The sequence below is a fragment of the Hylobates moloch genome, unplaced genomic scaffold, assembly GCF_009828535.3.
Source record: "Hylobates moloch isolate HMO894 unplaced genomic scaffold, HMol_V3 SCAFFOLD_4, whole genome shotgun sequence".
Taxonomy (NCBI): Eukaryota; Metazoa; Chordata; class Mammalia; order Primates; family Hylobatidae; genus Hylobates; species Hylobates moloch.
Window position 1 is genome coordinate 60117922 of NW_026652279.1, and position 19478 is coordinate 60137399.

The 19478-nt window shown below is 45.5% G+C and overlaps 1 pseudogene; it reads left to right on the forward strand.

Annotated features, from left to right (window-relative positions):
• Positions 1 to 3115: 3115 nt before the first annotated feature.
• Positions 3116 to 19478, forward strand: part of LOC116467428 (large ribosomal subunit protein eL32-like) — a 36598-nt pseudogene continuing 20235 nt past the window's right edge.

Sequence of the window (19478 nt, forward strand, 5' to 3'; positions counted from 1 at the left end):
TAGGATACTGTTTTACCTGGACTGGCAGGGCAGTGGCCAGGAGTTCTACAACTACCGGCAGATGATGCTTTGCTAGTCCCGGGGGGTTTGACTCGGCCCAGACTCGAGAAAAGAGAGTCTGTAGATCCAATAGGAGAGAATTAGATTTGTTCTCCAGGGGTTGTGATGGTGAAACCAAAAGATATTCCTCTGACAGAGGGGTAGTTAGCAGGAGTTGGGCAGTAGGGGGCGTTGTGTCCCCTAATGTGAGGTCAGCCTGCTGGGCTGAGAAAGAGATAGAAGCCTATAACTTATGGAGCAGGTCTCGTCCGAGAAGGGGAAAGGGGCACTCTGGGACTACAAGAAACAAGTGGGTTACTCTTTTCTGTCCCAAACTCACTTCTCGTGAGTGGGTAACAGGATATTCCTGAATAGCTCTGGTGGCCCCTTGTACAGCCACTCTTTTATTAGAGACACTGCCTAAAGGTGTCTGCAGTACCGAGTGTTCCGCCCCGGTATCTATTAGGAAATGTACAGGCTGCCCCCCCACACTGTAGCGCTCATCATGGGCTCCCAGGGGCCAAGAGAGAGGGAGCCCCAGTCCCGTCAGTCATCAGACTCCTCTGCTGCAGGGAGGGTGAGGACCTTTTTCTTTTCTGGTTTTTCCTCTGGCTTTAATGGGCATTCCTTCTTCCAGTGTCCAGTCTGCTTGCAATAAGCACATTGGTCTGTTTGTAGGGAAACCTGCTCACTTTTCTGGCCTCTCTGGTGTGGACCAGGGTCCCCTGGCTAGTGCTTTGTAATGGGGGCCCTTCCTTTCTGGCTTCCTGGATGGCTGCCACTAAGATTTTCGCTTGTCTTTTGGATACTTTATCAGGAGCCCTTTCAGCTGCCTGAGCTACTTGTTTTTGTTTTTCAAACTCTCGATTGTCACAAACTTTCTGGGCTACTTCTAAAAGCTGGCTAATGTTCATTCCAGCAAATCCCTCCAGTTTTTGCAGTTTTCTGTTAATATCAGGGGCTGCCTGAGCCACAAATGCCAAATTAATAGCACAGCTATTCTCGGGAGCCGCCGGGTCAAAAGGGGTGTAAGTTCGATAGGCCTACTGGAGGTGTTCTAAAAATGCTCCAGGTGACTCATCAGGCCCCTGGACAACTTCAATTGTATTAGACAGATTCATGGGTTTTTGAGCAGCTCCCTTGATGCCCACAAGGCGATACGGGTGAAAATCATCCAAAGCTCTCCTCCCACCTGAGGAGTTTGGATCCCAATCAGGCCGGGTAGAGGGAAAAACCTCCTCAAGGAGGTTTTGGGCTTCCCCCTCTGGTCCACCGGCTGATGTAAAGAAATACTTTCTGGCTTCTCTTCATATAGGATCCCTCTCTTCAGAGGTGAAGAGGATTAAAAGGAGTTGCTGACAATCATCCCAGGTGGGCCGGCGAGTCCCGAGCACGGACTCCATCAGTGAGGTCAAAACCTGGGGCTTTTCAGAGAAGGGGGGATTATGAGCTTTCCAGTTGTACAGGTCAAAAGTAGAGAAAGGGACATAAACTAAGAACGGGGCTGAGCGCTCATCACCCAGAGAGATTTGTGCCTCAATGGGAGGAAGGGCGCTCCCTTCTCCTGCCAAGGCTGTCTCGGGATGCTATAGGCGGAGAGCCCACAGGGGATGTAATCGAGGAGACTAGGGAAGATCCTGAGGGAGCAGGAGGGTTATAAGGAGGCGGAACTGTGTGAGGAAAACTCCTCTTCTTCGGAGGGAGGCAATACAGGAGGAGCCAAGGGAGCTGAGGATCGGGACAAAAGTGTGGTCTGGCTTAAAAGGATCTTGGAGGTTGGATTACAAATGGCGCATGAGCAGAGCCAAGGGGGAGGGCTCCGGACCAAGCTCAGCCATTGATCAGTGTAGGGAAACTGATCGGGGTGACTAGGAGTTCCAGCAATGACCCTCCATACAGCCTGAACAGCTGTGAGGTTTAGTGACCCTTCTGGGGGCCACCCGGATCCAAACTTTGGCCATTCTACTTACAGAGTGTCCGGAGTTTGCCTTTTTTAGGGCGGACTCCGTAATCATCTGAAAAGCCCAGAGAGAAATTTTGTAACATACATTGGAGAGGGCTCCAACCTTTACAAGGTCGGGAAGGAGAGTTTCCCATTCTGGAGGCAATTTAACAAGGTTTGAGCAGAAATATTAAACCCAGCATGGACAGAGAAATTCACGACCTGGAGGGCTGTAGTATCGGAAGAACAGAAGTATCATAACCAGAAGAAGTAGGAAAACAACTATAGCCAACACTTCTTGCCACATAAGGTCAGTTTTTTACACTTCAAGATCTAGGGAGAGGAAAAGACGCGGGTCCGAGGCCAGTGGGACCTATGTGATCCCCCCCTCCTCTTTGACCTATAGCCTAAATATCTTTGGTGTCTCCACGACTCGAAGGCAAAAAGTTCAAACTTGGCCCTTTCTTTTGAGGGTTTAAAGAGGGAGGACAGGACCAAGTCTTCCAGACGCTGGACTTGCTGCAACACAGGAAAACGAGATGTGCAGGGTAAAGGATGGGGATGAGGAGGAAAAGGGCCACTGGGATCTTCCCAAGTTTGGAGAGTAGCCACGGAGGGGTAAAATAAGAGTCCAGATGGAGTAAAGCAGTAGGGGCGTAGGTTTCTCTGCACAGTGCCTTATTTAAGGGCACAAGAAAAGTTATGGGATGACAGAAAAGGTAAGCAAGGAGGTCAGCAGGGTGGCTATTTTGGATCCACCACGGGTCTAAGAGGAAGATGGATCGGTCGTTGGGGCGTGGGGTATGGCAATCTAAATGCCAGCAATCTGTATGGTACCAGAAATCCCAAATGGGCGAATGTTTCCCACACCGCTCCCTGTAACAACACCTGATTTGTTTCTGACAGAAAAGGCAGGACCGGGAAGGCCAGCCCAAACGACTGATGAGAAATTTGACCTCCTGTGTTAGAAAATCTGTACTCAGGACTTTGAAGAAGTCCTTGCCCAGTCGTCTTGGGCAATATTGATGACCTGACATACGAAACTTAGATAGACACCAGACAGGACAAGAGACACTGGGGTATATAAACAATTATGACAATTTTTATAGACAGACAAGGGGAGGGGGTCCTGTGATGGGATCAGTCAGATGCCCACCTGGCCGCTCCTCCAGAGGGGACTTAGGCTCCTCTTGGCATTGGCAGGCCAGTATAAACCCCCAGCTCGGATTGAACTATGCCCGATGCTGTCTTAAGCCTTATGAGGTCACCACGGAACTGCAGGTGAGGGCCCTCTCAAACTCCGTAGCTTTCGCCGTGGGGCTACAAACTGGAAATTCAAGCACAAGCCTTTGAACTCCCCATTCACACACTCACTCACACAGAGTTTATTACAATTCTTTTTTTTTTTTTTTTTGAGACGGATTCTCGCTCTGTCGCCCAGGCTGGAGTGCAGTGGCGCAATCTCGGCTCACTGCAAGCTCCGCCTCCCGGGTTCACGCTATTCTCCTGCCTCAGCCTCTCCGAGTAGCTGGGACTACAGGCGCCCGCCACCACGCCCGGCTAATTTTTTTTGTATTTTTAGTAGAGACGGGGTTTCACCGTGGTCTCGATCTCCAGACCTCGTGATCTGCCCGCCTCGGCCTCCCAAAGTGCTGGGATTACAAGCGTGAGCTACCACGCCCGGCCAGTTTATTACAATTCTTATTTCTGTTCTAAAACAGAGGTCTCCTGGAGACCTGAACGAGAGAAGGAGAAGACAGGGAAAGAGAAAGAAAGAGAGAGACAGTGACTAGCCTTACAGAGAAGCCTGATAGAAACCAGGACTCTGTCCTTCAGCATCCTAGAATATGAACAGAGTTAGAGGGACGCCCTCGTTCAGGGCCCCTTCCCTCTCAGAGAAACAGAATCAGACAGAAACCAGGACTCTGTCCTCCAGCGTCCTGGAATATGGGAGGAGTCAGAGGGAAACCCTCGTTCAGGGCCGCTCCCCTCCCAGAGAAACAGAATCAGACGGAAACCAGAAACCAGGACTCTTTCCTCCAGCATCCTGGAATATGGACAGAGTCAGAGGGACTCCCTTGTCAGGGCCGCTTCCCTCCCAGAGAAACAAAGTGAGATCTGACTTACCTTCCTGGGACCAGAAATGGAGGACTCAGAAGTTGATTTTGGTGGGCACACACCAGCAGTCGATCCGTTCCCCTCTGGAAGACCGGGGCCTATGGGGCCCTGGAACGTCTCAGGTGGCGCCTCCGCTATAAGCCTCCCGTCTTTCCGGGGGAGCCAGGAGTGAGTCTGGCACTCACCCGGTGGCGATAGATCTCGCTGGGGCCTCCAAATGTCGTAACCGAGTGAGTTATAGAGAAACGCCACACTCTGAGACGAATTCAGGAGTCCTTTATTAGCCAGCGACTGAGAGACGGCTAGTGCTCAAAATTCACTCGGTCCTGAAGAAGGGGCTAGATTTTCTTTTATACTTTGGTTTAGAAAGCGGGGGAGGGGGGGGGCGTCTAGTGAAAACAATCTTACAGAAGTAGGCAAAAAGTTAAAAGAATAAAGGGTTACAGGAAAGTAAACAGTTCCAGGTGCAGGGGCTTTAAGTCTATCACAAGGTGATAGACGCGAGGCTTTAGGCGTTATCAGCTGGACACAAACGCCAGGGCTCTGGGTGCTATTAACCGGGCGAATTCCTGGGAACTGCGGATATAGCTTACCACAGTATCTTATCAGTTAATTGCATTCTTGGATGTGCTGGGAGTCAGCTTGCACAAGTTAAGTCCTTGAGGAAGGGGGTGGGTAAGGGGCTGCAAGTGAAGGAGCCAAGATGGAGTCTGTCTGGCTCTCTTAGCTAAGGGAGAATCAATTCAGGTTAAAACAAGGTAGGGTATTACAGTGGTGCATGCCTGTAATCCCAGCTACTCAGGAGGCCCGCAGGAGAATTGCTTGAACTTGGGAGGTGGAGGTTGCAGTGAGCCGAAGTCATGCCACTGCACTCCAGCCTGGGTGACAGAGCAAGACTGTCTCAAAAAAATTAAAAATAAAAATAAATATACATTTTATGATTTTACCTTTTTTTTTGAGATGGGCTCTTGCTCTGTCACCCCGGATGGAGTGCAGTGGCTCAGTCATAGCTCACTGCAGCCTTGAACTTCTGGACTCAAGGGATCCTCTCACTTCAGCCTTCTGAGTAGGTGGGGACTATAGGCACCACCAATGCTGGCCTATTTTTTTTTTTTTTTTTTTTTTTCCATAGAGACGGGAATCTCTTTTTGTTGTCTAGGCCGGTCTTGAGCTCCTGATTTCTATAGCTATCCTCCCACCTCAGCCTCCGAAAGTGCTGGTATTACAGGTGTGAGCCACTGCACCTGGCCTTACTTTTTATATTTAGATCTATAATCCATCTTGAATAGAGCTAGAGACCAAGCTTCTTTTTTTAAGTATAGATTCCCAATTGTGCATACATAATTTTTTAAATGTACTGACATTTCACCACTGTTCAGCAATGTCATCTTTGTCATGAAGCTAGGGTACATACACATGTGGGTTTCATTCCAGACTCTCTATTCTGCTTCTTTGCTCTATTTTTGTATCCTTGCACCAATAACAGATTGTCTTAATTAATGTAGGTTTATGATAATTTTGACATCTGGTAGAGTAAGTCCTCCCACATTGTTCTTATTGCAGTTTGTCTTGGATATTCTTTCCATGTGAATTTTAGAATCACATTGTCAATTTTTCTTTCTTTCTTTCTTTTTTTTTTAAGATGGAGTTTCACTATTGTCGCCCAGGCTGGAGTGCAATGGTGAGATCTCAGCTCACTGCAGTCTCCGCCTCGAGATTCTCCTGCCTCAGCCTCCTGAGTAGCTGAGTTTACAAGAACCCAGCACCATACCCACCTAATTTTTGTATTTTTAGTAGCGACGGGGTTTCAACATATTGTCTAGTCTGGTCTCAAACTCCTGACCTCAGGTGATCCGCTCACCTCGGCCTCCCAAAGTGCTGGGACTACAGGCATGAGCCACTACACCTGGCCTACTTTTCAATTTTCATAGCAAAAACCTGCTTGGTTTTGACTGGAATTGCATTGACACTATAAATCAATTTGGGGAGAATTGATATTGTCGATGAAAAGAGTCGAACTCTAAAATATTTGAAAATATTTATTCTGAGCCAAATACGAATGACCATGGCCCATGACACAGCCCTCAGGAGGTCCTGAGAACATGTGCCTAAGGTGGTCGGGGTGCAGCTTGGTTTTTTACATTTTAGAGAGGCATGAGACATCAATCAAACACATTTAAGAAATACATTGGTTTGGTCCAGAAAGACAGGACAACTCAAAGCAGAGGCTTCCAGGCGATATATGAATTTAAACTTTCTGGCTGACAATTGGTTGAGTTTGTCTAAAGACCTGGGATTCATAGAAAGGGAATGTTCAATTAAGATAAAAATTGTGGAGACCAAAGTTCTTTTGAAGTCTTATAGTGGCTGCCCTTAGAGACAATAGATGACAAATGTTTCCTATTCAGATCTTAGTTAATCTCTTTAGGATTGGGAGGGTCTGGAAGAAAAAGATCTAGCTATATTAATAGAGATTCTTTACAGATGCAAATTTTCCCCCACAAAGAACAGTTTTATAGGGCCATTTCAAAATATGGCAAAGAAATATGTTTGGGGGTATATTTTGATTTTCTTCCTGTCTCATAATGTTATGCCAGAGTCAGGCTGGAAAGTTAAATCATGACATATAGGCCGGGCGCGGTGGCTCACGCTTGTAATCCTAGCACTTTGGGAGGCCGAGACGGGCGGATCACGAGGTCAGGAGATCCAGACCATGGTGAAACCCCGTCTCTACTAAAAATACAAAAAAAAATTAGCCGGGCGTGGTGGCGGGCGCCTGTAGTCCCAGCTACTCGGAGAGGCTGAGGCAGGAGAATAGCGTGAACCCGGGAGGCGGAGCTTGCAGTGAGCCAAGATTGTGCCACTGCACTCCAGCCTGGGCGACAGAGCGAGACTCTGTCTCAAAAAAAAAAAAAAAAAAAAATCATGACATATAGGGTTAAATAAAACCTATCTGATGAGAATTTGATTTGTAGGCATGACTCCCCAGACCCCTTAGACAGGAACTTGGGCAATATAAAAAATTAGAGTTTAGTCCTCAATATCTTTATAATACTGAATTTTTGTGTATAATGTTTTATGTGAATATTGTATATTTCTCCACTTATTTAGGTTATTTTAAATTTGTCTTACAGTGTTTTATAGTCTGTAGGTGTACATTTTTTGTTAGATTTATTTTTAGTTACATTTTTATATAATTGTGAGTTGTATTGTTGTGGCTCAGAAAATAAGGCTGGGCATGGTGGCTCACACCTGTAATCGCAGCACTTTGGGAGGCTGAGGCAGGTGGATCACCTGAAGTCAGGAGTTCGAGACCAGCCTGGCCAACATGGTGAAACCCTGTCTCTACTAAAAATTTTAAAAAATTAGCTGGATGTGGTGGCACGCACTTGTAGTTCCAGCTACTCAGGAGGCTGAGGCAGGATAATCGTTTGAACCTGGGAGACAGAGGTTGCAATGAGCCAAGATCATGCCACTGCACTCCAGCCTGGATGACAAAGTGAGACTCTGTCTCAAAAAATAATAATATGCCCCAAAATACAGTGCTTTGGGTGTGCTGAGTGCTTTGAACTAAAGAAGAATCAAGGTCTCTTTGACCTCCAGCTCCCCTGTCCTTCCTCCTCTTTACCTCCCTAAGCACAGGAAGGGGCTTTCTCTGAAGTTTCCTTATCTGACTAAGGGAAGTTCCTCCAGAAGAAATGCAACTACCGTGGGCACCACCCCCAACCCCCAAATAATCTCATGCATAGGGAAAATTAACTCATGGCAAGACTAAAGGTCAACACCACCTATTCTGAGGACTGCTACCTAAGAGACATTACCTGTATAATAGAGGACTGCTACCTAAGAGACATTAACTGTATAATAAAACAGCCTTCGTTCCCCTCAACATCCCGTAACCTGTCATTGCTTCTCCCCAGAAATCCCAAGCCCCTATTTCTATTTTTCCTTTTTTTTTTTTTCTTTTGAGACAGAGTGTCACTGTCGTCCAGGCTGGAGTGCAGTGGCACAATCTCAGCTCACTGCAACCTCTGCCTCCTGGGTTCAAGCGATTCTCCTGCCTCAGCCTCCCTAGTAGCTGGGATTACAGGTGCCTGCCAACACGCCCAGTTAATTTTTTTTGTATTTTTGTAGAGACGGAGTTTCACCACGTTGGCCAGGCTGGTCTTGAACTCCTGACCTCAAGTAATCCACCTACCTTGGCGTCCCAAAGTGTTGGGATTACAGGCATGAGCCACCACACCTGGCCCCCAAGCCTCTATTTCTTCCTGTAGGTTATGACACTAGAACAACTTAAGTCATCTGGTCCTTCTTTATGTCTCATGAGTTGTGGGACTCCTGTACACATGCATGTAATAAATTTGCATGCCACGGCTGGGCATGGTAGCTCACACCTGTAATCTCAACATTTTGGGAGGCCGAGGTGGGAAGATCATGAGGTCAGGAGGTCAAGACCATCCTGGCTAACACAGCGAAACCCTGTCTCTACTAAAAATACAAAAAATTAGCTGGGCGTGGTGGCATAGGCCTGCAGTCCCAGCTACTTGGGAGGCTGACGCAGGAGAATCACTTGAACCCAGGGGGCAGAGCTTGCAGTGAGCTGAGATTGCGCCACTCCACTCTAGCCTGGGCGATAGAGCAAGACTCCATCTCAATAAAATAAATAAATACATAAATTTGCATGCCACTTGTCCAATGGCAGTGGATTATCAGAACTTATTAACATTAGTGCCACTAAAACTGGTATACAAACTCGTCACTGTTAAATTTGACTGGCTTTTAAAAACTTGTATACCTTTTCTCCTGCTAATTTGTCCACCGTCAGTGTATTTCACAAACTCAAATTACTATTATTATTGTTATTATTATTTTGAGACAGAGTCTCATTCTGTCCCCCAGGCTGGAGTGCAGTGGAGTAATCTTGCTCACTGCAACCTTCGTCTCCCAGATTCAAGCGATTCTTGTGCCTCAGCCTCCCAAGTAGCTGGAATTACAGGTGAGTGCCACCACACCCAGCTAATTTTTGTATTTTTAGTAGAGACAGGGTTTCAGTATGTTGACCAGGCTGGTCTTGAACTCTTGACCTCAGGTAATCTGCCTGCCTAGGCCTCCCACAGTGCTGTGATTACAGGCGTGAGCCATTGCATCTGGCCAGACTCAAATTATTGAAACTTTACAGATATTAAAACTTTACAAAAACTTTACAAATATTAAATTATTGCAACTTTATAGTAGAGGGAAAGTTGAAAACTTCCCTAAGGTTTGTCTTTTAAATTTTAAATATATGATATTTTTCAATTATCATATATATATATATATCAAGACAAAACAATTTAGTATATGAAGAGAACTTTCTTCATCTATTAAAAGAAGTCTGGGCTGGCTGTGGTAACTCATGCCTGTACTCTTGGCACTTTGGGAGGCTGAGGCAAGAAGATTGCTTGAGCCCAGGAGTTCAAGACCAGCCTGGACAGCAAAGGGAGATCCCATCCCTATATTAAAACAAACAAAAAAAAATAGCCGGGCATTGCGGGGCGCAGCTGTAGTTCCAGCTACTTAGGGGGCTGAGATGGGAAAACTGCTTGAAGCCGTGAGGTTGAGGCTGTAGTGAGCCATGATTGTGCCCACTCCACTCTAGCCTGGGTGACAGATTGAGAACATTCTTTTTTTTTTTTTTTTTTTATTGTCAGCTAAGCTGCCAAGATTTTTTTTTTCTGCAAACCTTTTTAAGTGGTGAAATGGTTTTTTTTTTTTTTTTTCAGAAAAGCAACAATAAAAACATTTACCTGTAAACAGGCACAATCATTAGAAGGCTTTGCCCATTCAGTAATAATAATAAATATGAACAGACATATGAAGTACCGGAAGCGCACACACACACACCCACACACACAGTTACTATGGCCATATCCCCAACCCCTGCCCCCTCAAAAACATATTTTCATGGTGGAAAAACACCCATGTCTTCACCAGATTATCATATCCACAGAGGTCATGACATATCTCTGACATTACTGATGCTAAAGTCAGGGATGGAGAGATCGCAGAGGAGGAGCGGGCAACCGTAGGAAATATTTCTGGTTTCATTTAATCTGGGGACTAGAACTGGAAGATGACTCTGTATTTCTTCCAGGGTTGGTGTTTTTTATCCTACCTCCTACATGGGGGCTGGGCTGAGCCTACTTCTTCACAATGGCAGCAGGAAGAAGTCCCAGCTCTGATTCCAGAGTGGGCAAACCAAGATGAAGGCAGAGCAAAGCCCTGCAGAGCCTGAATGCCAGGCTGGCAGGTTCACCTTGTGCTTGTTAAAGGACGGATCAACTGGGCCAGGATACACTCAGACTTGTCAGCTCACAGGCAGACACTGCTTGACTTCTGTATTAGTCAGGGTTTTCTAAAGAGACAGAACTAAGGGAATATGTATATATGGGGAGTTTATTCGGTATTAACTCAAACGATCTTAAGTGGTGAAATGTTTAACATTTTCTCTGAGATGAGAAATAATACCTTTTATACAACAACCTTGTTTAGTTATCTTATTAATTCAAATTGCTTGAATTTTTTACATATCCAATTGTGTCATCTGCAAATAATGAAATTTTATATTGCCTTCCTATTCCTGTTGTAGCTTGCCATCTTTCTCTGTATAGGATTTTCCAGTACAATATTAAACAGATGTGATAATTGTCATTTTGTCTTTTTTCCAATTTCAGAGTGAAAATTTTCAACATTTTACCACTTAGAATGTTTTGCTGTGGGTTTTTGTAGACATCTCTTGTCACATGAAGAAAGTCTCTAAGCTTTCTGAGAGGATATTTTAAAATTATAAGTGTAGGCAGGTGCAGTGGCTCACGCCTATAATACCAACAGTTTGGGAGGCCAAAGCGGGCAGATTGCTTGAGCCCAGGAGTTCAAGACCAGTCTGGGCAACATAGTAAGACCCTGTCTCTACAAAAAAAAATTTTTTTAAAAAAGTACATGCTGAAGTTTATCATAAATTTATCAAGGCTGGGCGCAGTGGCTCATGCCTGCGATCCTAGCAATTTGGGAGGCCTAGATGGGAGGATCGTTTCAGCCCAGGAGTTCAAAACCAGCTTGGCCAATATAGTGAGACCCTGTCTCTACAAAAAATTTAAAAATTAGGCCAGGCATGGTGGCTCATGCCTGTAATCTCATCAATTTGGGAGGCCAAGGCGGGCAGATTGCTTGAGCTCAGGAGTTCAAGACCAGCCTGGGAAACATGGCAGAACCTCATCTCTACAAAAATACAAAAAAACTAGCTGGGCATGGTGGCTCCCAGATTTAAATAATAAAATAAATTTTATCATCTCATTGTATTAATGTGATGAATTTAATGGATATTTTGAATGTCAAGTTATCTTCTTTTCCAGAACAGTCCTAAATCCATTAGCCATGAAACAATGAAGTAGGCATTCTGTGGGCTACAGCGAGTTTCTGAAACTGAGGTAAAGTAAGGATGAGGTCTATCTTACGTAGGAGGGCTGGACAGCATGGGTTATCAAAGCCTGAGTCAGAAGAAGAGGACATCTGTAATACAATTTTTTAAAAAATCTGATCTTTGTCCCTGCTTTAAAAGCCTTGGAATTTCCTAAGTGATCCAACTGTCTTTTGTTATTCACAATGAGCCCCTTTCTCTCATTGATGATACCTGAGTTTATGCCAAACAGGTGACTCATGGTATGGCCCCTAATTGTTTTACAGTGGGGGCTTATCTTAGGAAAAGCCAACCTTCTAAACATTGAAGATTTCAGTCCCACCCCCTGACCTCCTGGGGAGGTAGGGGCTGGACATTGAGGTCACTCATGACCATAGATTAAATCAAAGGTGGCCACATAATGAAACCTCTAGAAAAACTCTTAAAGAGGATCAAGGCCGGGTGCAGTGGCTCATGCCTGTAATCCCAGCACTTTGGGAGGCTGAGGTGGGTGGATCACCTGAGGTTGGGAGTTTGAGACCAGCCTGACCAACATGGAGAAACCCTGTCTCTGCTAAAAATACAAAATTAGCCAGGCATGGTGGTGCATACCTGTTATCCCAGCTACTCAGGAGGCTGAGGCAGGAGAATTGCTTGAACCTGGGAGGTGGAGGTTGAGGTGAGCTGAGATCACGCCACTGCACTCCAGCCTGGGCAACAAGAATGAAACTCCGTCTCAAAAAAAAAAAAAAAAGATAAAAAAGGATCAGAGGAGAACTTCCTGGTTGGTGAACATATGAGGTACTGATAGTGACAAAAGGCAGTCAAATGGCTAGGCAGACAGGGGCGGGTCCCCAGTGAAACCCCATCTCCAAGCCAAAGATAGTTTAAAGCCTGAAAGCCAAGCTACAAGTTAAATCCTCAGACCAGATTAAGAACTTGTCTTCCTATTTGGCATGCTTTCTTCTGATTGATCCCTACCCTTCACCTATTTTACATATACCTACCTTTTCCTAATTGGTTTTCTACACTGTCATGGCCACCTTTAAGTAGTGTCTTCGCTTTAACCTTTTTTGCATACTCACAAACCAATCAGCACACACTCATCATTCTGAGTCCATAAAAGGCCCTGGACCCAGCCACATGGGGGACTTTCCTGCCTTCAGGTAGGGGGACCACCCCGACATTCCCTCTCTGCTGAAAGCTGTTTCATCACTCAGTAAAATTCTCTGCCTTGCTCACTCTTTGATTGTCAGAGCATCCTCATTCTTCTTGGGCACAGGACAAGAACTCGGGAACTGGAGTGCAAGCCAGAGTCAGCCTGGGTGGGCTGAGTGGGTGGGCCATCTCCTGCAGCAGGTAGGGTGGCCGAGTGAGGCCTGAGTGGGCGTCACTGGCCAGAGGTCCCCAATCCCATGCCAGTACTGACACACTGTGACTCCACAAGGACAGAAGCTGTGCTCCTCCCTGTCGCACCTTGCCTTATGCATCTCTTTCACTTGGCTGTTCTTCAGCTGAATTCTTTATAATAAAACTTTAAGTACATTACTTTTTTTTTTTTTTTTGAGACAGAGTCTCACTCTGTCACCTAGGCTGGAGTGCAGTGGCCCGATCTCAACTCACTGCAACCTCCACCTCCCAAATTCAAGTGATTCTCCTGCCTCACCCTCCTGAGTAGCTGGGACTACGGACACATTTGTTGTATTTTTAGTAGAGACGGAATTTCACCATGTTAGCCAGGATGGTTTCAATCTCCTGACCTCGTGATCTGCCCACCACGGCCTCCCAAAGTGCTGGGATTACAGACATGAGCCACTGCGGCTGGACAGTACAATACTTTTGTAGCCTGGTGCAGTGGTGCACATCTGTAATCCCAGCTACTAGGCTGAGGTGGGAGGATTGTTTGAGCCCAAGAGTTTGAGAGAAGACTGGGCAAAATAATGACCCCACGTCATTAAAAAAAAAAAAAAAAAAAAGTAGTGTTTTTAATGAATTCTGTAAGTCATTCTAGTGAATTACCAAACCTGTGGTCAGAAGCACAGGTAGCTTTGGGATATCTAAGACTTGCACTGGCATCAGAAGTCAGGAGCAGTTTTGTGGAAAAGAGCCCTCAATTTGTGGAGTCTGCATTAACTCCAGGTAATGGCAGAACTAAATCATAGGACACCCAGTTAGTGTCAGACAATTGGTGTCGAAACATAGCATTCATGTAGAGGGCTGGTCTGGATTGGAGTGGTAGAGATCAAGTTGGGGGTATCCATGTGGGAAGTATAAGGATTGGAGGCAATAAGGATTGGCTGCCTAAACTGAAGATAAAATACATAAACATATTAAGGATATCTGAAAACCACAATGAGTTTCTATGTCACACTGAGGTAGGAAGCAGGACTTGACTCCAGAGGTGAGGCTCAGACACCAGAACAAATTGAGGACTAACTAAAACAGGGACTGGGAGGAAGCAGCTTTCCATAAGACATGCCCACCAGTGTGCCATGTCAGTTTACCATTACCATGGCAACACCCAGAAGTTACCACTCATTTGCATGGCAATGACCCTGTGACCTGGAAGTTACCACCCCTTTTCTAAAAATGTCTGCATAATCTGCCCCTTAATTTCCATATAATTAAAAGTGGGTAAAGGCTGGGCATGGTGGCTCACACCTGTAATCTCTGCACTTCTGGAGGCCCAGGTGGGAGGATCACTTGAGGCCAGGAATTCAAGACCAGCCTGGTCAACACAGCTAGACCCTGTCTCTATTTTATAAAATTTGAAAAATTAAACATAAAATAAAATAAAATTAGATTTAAAATGTGGTTATAAATATGACTGCAGAACTGCCTCGGAGTTGTTCCTCTGGGCACATTGCCTGGGGGGTAGCCCTGCTCCACAAGAAGCAGAACCTCGGCTGCTGCTGTCCACTGCCACTTCAATAAAAGTTGCCGACACCACCAGCTCACCCTTGAATTCTTTCCTGGGCAAAGCCACACACCCTCCTGGGCTAAGCCCCAATTTTGGGGCTCATCTGCACTGCATCAACACCAGTCACGATGACTATTATTAAAAAGTCTAAGCCAGGCACGGTGGCTCATGCCAATCAAGCTTGCACTCCACATTCTGAGTCCGTAAAAGGCCCAGACCCAGCCAAACAAGGACTTTCCCACCTTCGAGTAGGAAATCCCAGAACTTTGGGAGGCCAAGGCAGGTGAATTGCTTGAGCCCAGAACTTCAAGACCAGCCTGGGCAAGATGGTGAAACCTTGTCCCTACAAAAAATACAAAAATTAGCTGAGCATGGTGGCATGAACCTTTAGGCCCTGCAACTCAGGAGGCTGAGGTGGAAGGATCATCTGAGTCCAGGAGGTCAAGGCTGAAGCGAGCTGTGATTGCACCACTGCACTCCAGCCTGGGCGACAGAGTGATGAGACCTTGTCTGAAAAAAAAAAAGGATAACAAATCTGCACATGACATGTAGCCCTGAACCTAAAATAAAAGTTAAAAAAAAAAAAAAGTCAAAAAATAACACGCTGGCAAGAGGCTGCAGAGAAAAGGGAATGCTTATACAATGCTAGTGGAAATGTAAATTAGTTCAGCCACTGTGGAAAGCAGTTTAGAGATTTCTCAAAGAAATTAAAACAGTTCTGGCCGGGCGTCGTGGCTCACGCTTGTAATCCCAGCACTTTGGGAGGCCGAGGCGGGCGGATCACGAGGTCAGGAGATGGAGACCACGGTGAAACTCCGTCTCTACTAAAAATACAAAAAAAATTAGCCGGGCATGGTGGCAGGTGCCTGTAGTCCCAGCTACTCGGAGAGGCTGAGGCAGGAGAATGGCGTGAACCCGGGAGGCGGAGCTTGCAGTGAGCCGAGATCGTGCCACCGCACTCCAGCCTGGGTGACAGAGCGAGACTCTGTCTCAAAAAAAAAAACAACCAAAAACAGTTCTGGATCAAAACTACCATTTGATCCAGCAATCCTATTACTGAGTATACACCCAAAAAATATAAATCATTCAACCATAGAAATGCATATACATGTATGTTCATTGCAGCACTATTCACAATAGCAAAGACATGAAATCAACCTAGATGCCCATCAATGATGGACTGGATAAAGAAAATGTCATCTGGGCATGGTGGCTCATGCCTATAATCCCAACACTTTGAGAGGCTAAAGCAGGAGGATCGTTTGAGGCCAGGAGTTTGAGACCAGCCTGGGCAATATAGTGGGACCCTGTCTTTACAAAAAAAATTAAAATTAGGTAGGTATGATGGCGCATACCTGTGGTCCTAGTTACTAGGGAGGCTGAGGTGGGAGGATCACTTGAAACTGGGAGGTTGAGGCTGCAGTGAGCCGTGATCTCACCAATGCACTCCAGTCTGGGTGACAGAGTGAGACCCTGAGTAAAAATAAAATAAAATGTCATACATATACACCATGGAACACTATGCAGCCATAAAAAAGAACAAAATCTTGGCCTTTGCAGCAATACAGATGGAACTGGAGGCCATCATCCCCAGCGAATTAACACTGGAACAGAAAACCAAATATCGCATGTTCTCACTTATAAGTGGGACCTAAATATTGAGTACACATGGATACCAAGGAGGAGACAGTAACTCCGAGGCCTACTTGAGGGTGGAGGTTGGGAAGAGGATAAGAATTAAAAAACTACCTATCAGGCCTGGCGTAGTGGCTCATGCCTGTAATCCCAGCACTTTGGGAGGCTGAGGTGGGTGGATCACCTGAGGTCAGGAGTTCGAGACCAGTCTGGCCAACATGGTGAAACTTCACCTCTACTAAAAATACAAAAATTAGCTGGGCGTGGTAGTGGGTACCTGTAATCCCAGCTACTTGGGAAGCTGAGGCAGGAGAATCGCTTGAACTCGGGAGGGGGTGGTTGCAGTGAGCCAAGACTGTGCCATTGCACTCCAGCCTGGATGACAGAAAACGACTCCATCTCAAAAAACACAAAAACAAACAAAAAACTCACAGAAAAACTACCTATCGAGTACTATACTCATTACCTGAGTGATGAAATGATCTGTACACTGAACCTCCATGACTGCAATTTATCCATGTAACAAACCTGGACATGTACCCGCTGAGCCTAAAATAAAAGTTGGAAAGAAAGAAATAATAATGGCCAGGCATGGTGGCTAATGCCTGTAATCCCTGCACTTTGAGAGGCCGAGATGGGTGGATAACTCAAGGCCAGGAGTTCAAGATCAGCCTGGTCAACATAGCAAGACTCCATCTCTAATTTAAATAAATAAATAAATAAAAAGAAAATAATAATTTTGATTCTGAGACAAAGAAGTTAATAGAACCAGACAGAGAGATGAACCAGTTACTGAAAAACTCTGACCAGGACTTTAGAATAATTATGGTTAATATGTTAAAGGATCCAGTGTAAAAGGTTTCCAGCCTACTTGAGCACATGGACATTTTCTGCAGAACAATGGAAACTATAAAGAAGTATTCAATGGAAATGCTAGAAATAAAAGTCATAATTTCAGGGATGAAAAATTCCTTGATGGCTTTGCCAGGATACTTGATTCATCTAAAGAAAAAAAAATTCTTTCTGACCTATGTATTAGCTTTTTTTTTTTTTTCTTTTGACAGAGTCTTGCTCTGTTGCCAGGCTGGAGTGCAGCGGCATGACCTTGGCTCACTGCAACCTCCAACTTCCTGGTTCAAGTGATTCTCCTGCCTCAGCCTCCTGAGTAGCTGGGATTACAGGCACGAGTCACCATGCCCAGCTAATTTTTTGTATTTTTAGTAGAGATGGGGTTTCACCATGTTGGCCAGGTTGGTCTCGATCTCCTGACCTCGTGACTGCCCGCCTCAGCCTCCCAAAGTGCTGGGATTACAGGCGTGAGTCACTGCACCTGACTTCTATCAGCTTTTTAAAAGAGGAGAAAAGAGGTCGGGCGCAGTGGCTCACACCTGTAATCCCAGCACTTTGGGAGGCTGAGGCGGGTGGATCACAAGGTCAGGAGTTCAAGACAAGCCTGGCCAAGATGGTGAAACGCCATCTCTACTAAAAAAATGTAAAAATTAGCCAGATGTGGTGGTGGGTGCCTGTAATCCCAGCTACTTGGGAGGCTGAGGCAGGAGAATTGCTTGAACCCAGGATGCAGAGGTTGCAGTGAGCCAGTATGGCGCCACTGCACTCCAGCCTGGGTGACAGAGCAAGACTCTGTCTCAAAAAAATAAATAAATAAAATAAAATAGGAGGAAAGAAGTTTGAGCTAGTGTACTGTATGTATTATAGTACTATTAACTAAGTCCTCACATTTGATTTATGTTATTCTTATAATAAAATCTGATAAGGTTGTGGTTAGGTTACAAAAAATAGGATATGAAAAGTCAGCTTTCTTGCTGTCAGAGTAGGGAGTTATAGAAAGGAGAATGATGAACTGGAATGGGAAGCATTGATATAAACTAGTAGTTGTCAATATATAGATACATAGACATATTTAGATGTGTATATACATATATGTACATACAGTCCCAGTTTACTCAGATGGCCTGGGAGCAATGACCTCCTTCAGCAATGATTGCAACCTAGCATCCATAGCTATGGCTGAATGTTTGTGTCCCTCTGAAATGTGTATGTTGAAATCCTAACCCCCGAGGTGATTGAATTAGGAAGGTGGGCCTTTGGGAAGTGATTATGTCATGAGGGTGGAGCCCTCATGAATGGGATTAGTGCCCTTATACTTCATTTGCCCCTTCTACTACGTGAGGACACAGCAAGAAGACCCCATCTAGGAACCAGGAGGTAGGCCTTCACTGGATGATGAACCTGTTGGCATCTTAATCTTGGACTTCTTTTTTTTTGTTTGTTTTTGTTTTTGAGACAGAGTCCCCCTCTGTCATCAGGCTGGTGTGCAGTGGTGCGATCTTGGCTCACTGCAACCTCTGCCTCCCGGGTTCACGCAATTCTCCTGCTTCAGCCTCCCGAGTAGCTGGGACTACAGTCGTAAGCCACCATGCCCAGCTAATTTTTGTATTTTTAGTAGAGACAGTGTTTCACCTTGTTGGCCAGGATGGTCTCAATCTCTTGACTTCATGATCCACCCGCCTCGGCCTGCCAAAGTGCTGGTATTACAGCCATGAGCCACCGTGCCGGGCCAGACTTCTTAACCTCTGGAATTTGTCAGAAATAAATGTGTTGTTTATAAGCCACGGTTTATGATATTTTGTTATAGTGTTACCCACAAAGCCGATTCTCCCCCTAAAATGGTCTTTCCCTGTTCAGTGCTACAAGGCCAATATGCAAAACCAAAAGTGAGTGTCAAGCAGTGCAGGCTTTATTCAATGGCCACACAATTGAGGGAGTTTGGCTCACAAATCAACTTCTCGACTAGTGAAGGATGAGGGGGTTAAAATATAGAGTTTCTCGCCTTGGCATGCAGTGGCTCATGTATGTAATCCTGGCACTTTGGGAGGCGGAGGTAGGAGGTTCTGTTGAGGCCAGAAGTTCAAGAACAGCCTGGGAAACATAGTGAGGCCCTGCATCTACAAAAATTTAAAAATTAGCTGGGCATGGTGGCACATGCCTGTAATCCCAGCTACATGGGAGGTTGAGGCAGGAGGATCACTTGAGCACAGGGGTTCAAGGCTGCAGTGAGCTGTGATTGAACTACCACACTCCAGCATAGGAATATTCATAGATTTTCTGGAAATGAGCAGTGAACTTCTCAGAACTGAAGCCCTGCCTTCCTTTTTGTCCTTTTATGGCTTCTGGTCATTCTCATGCCAGTGTCATTGTCATGGGTCAGTGTCATTTAGCATGGAAATGAGATTTAATAAAGCCTGAGATGTTTTGTTTTCTTTTTTTGGATGGAGTTTCGCTCTTGTTGCCCTGGCTGGGGTGCAATGGCACATTCTCTGCTTACTGCAACCTCCACCTCCCAGGTTCAAGAGATTCTCCGAGTCTGG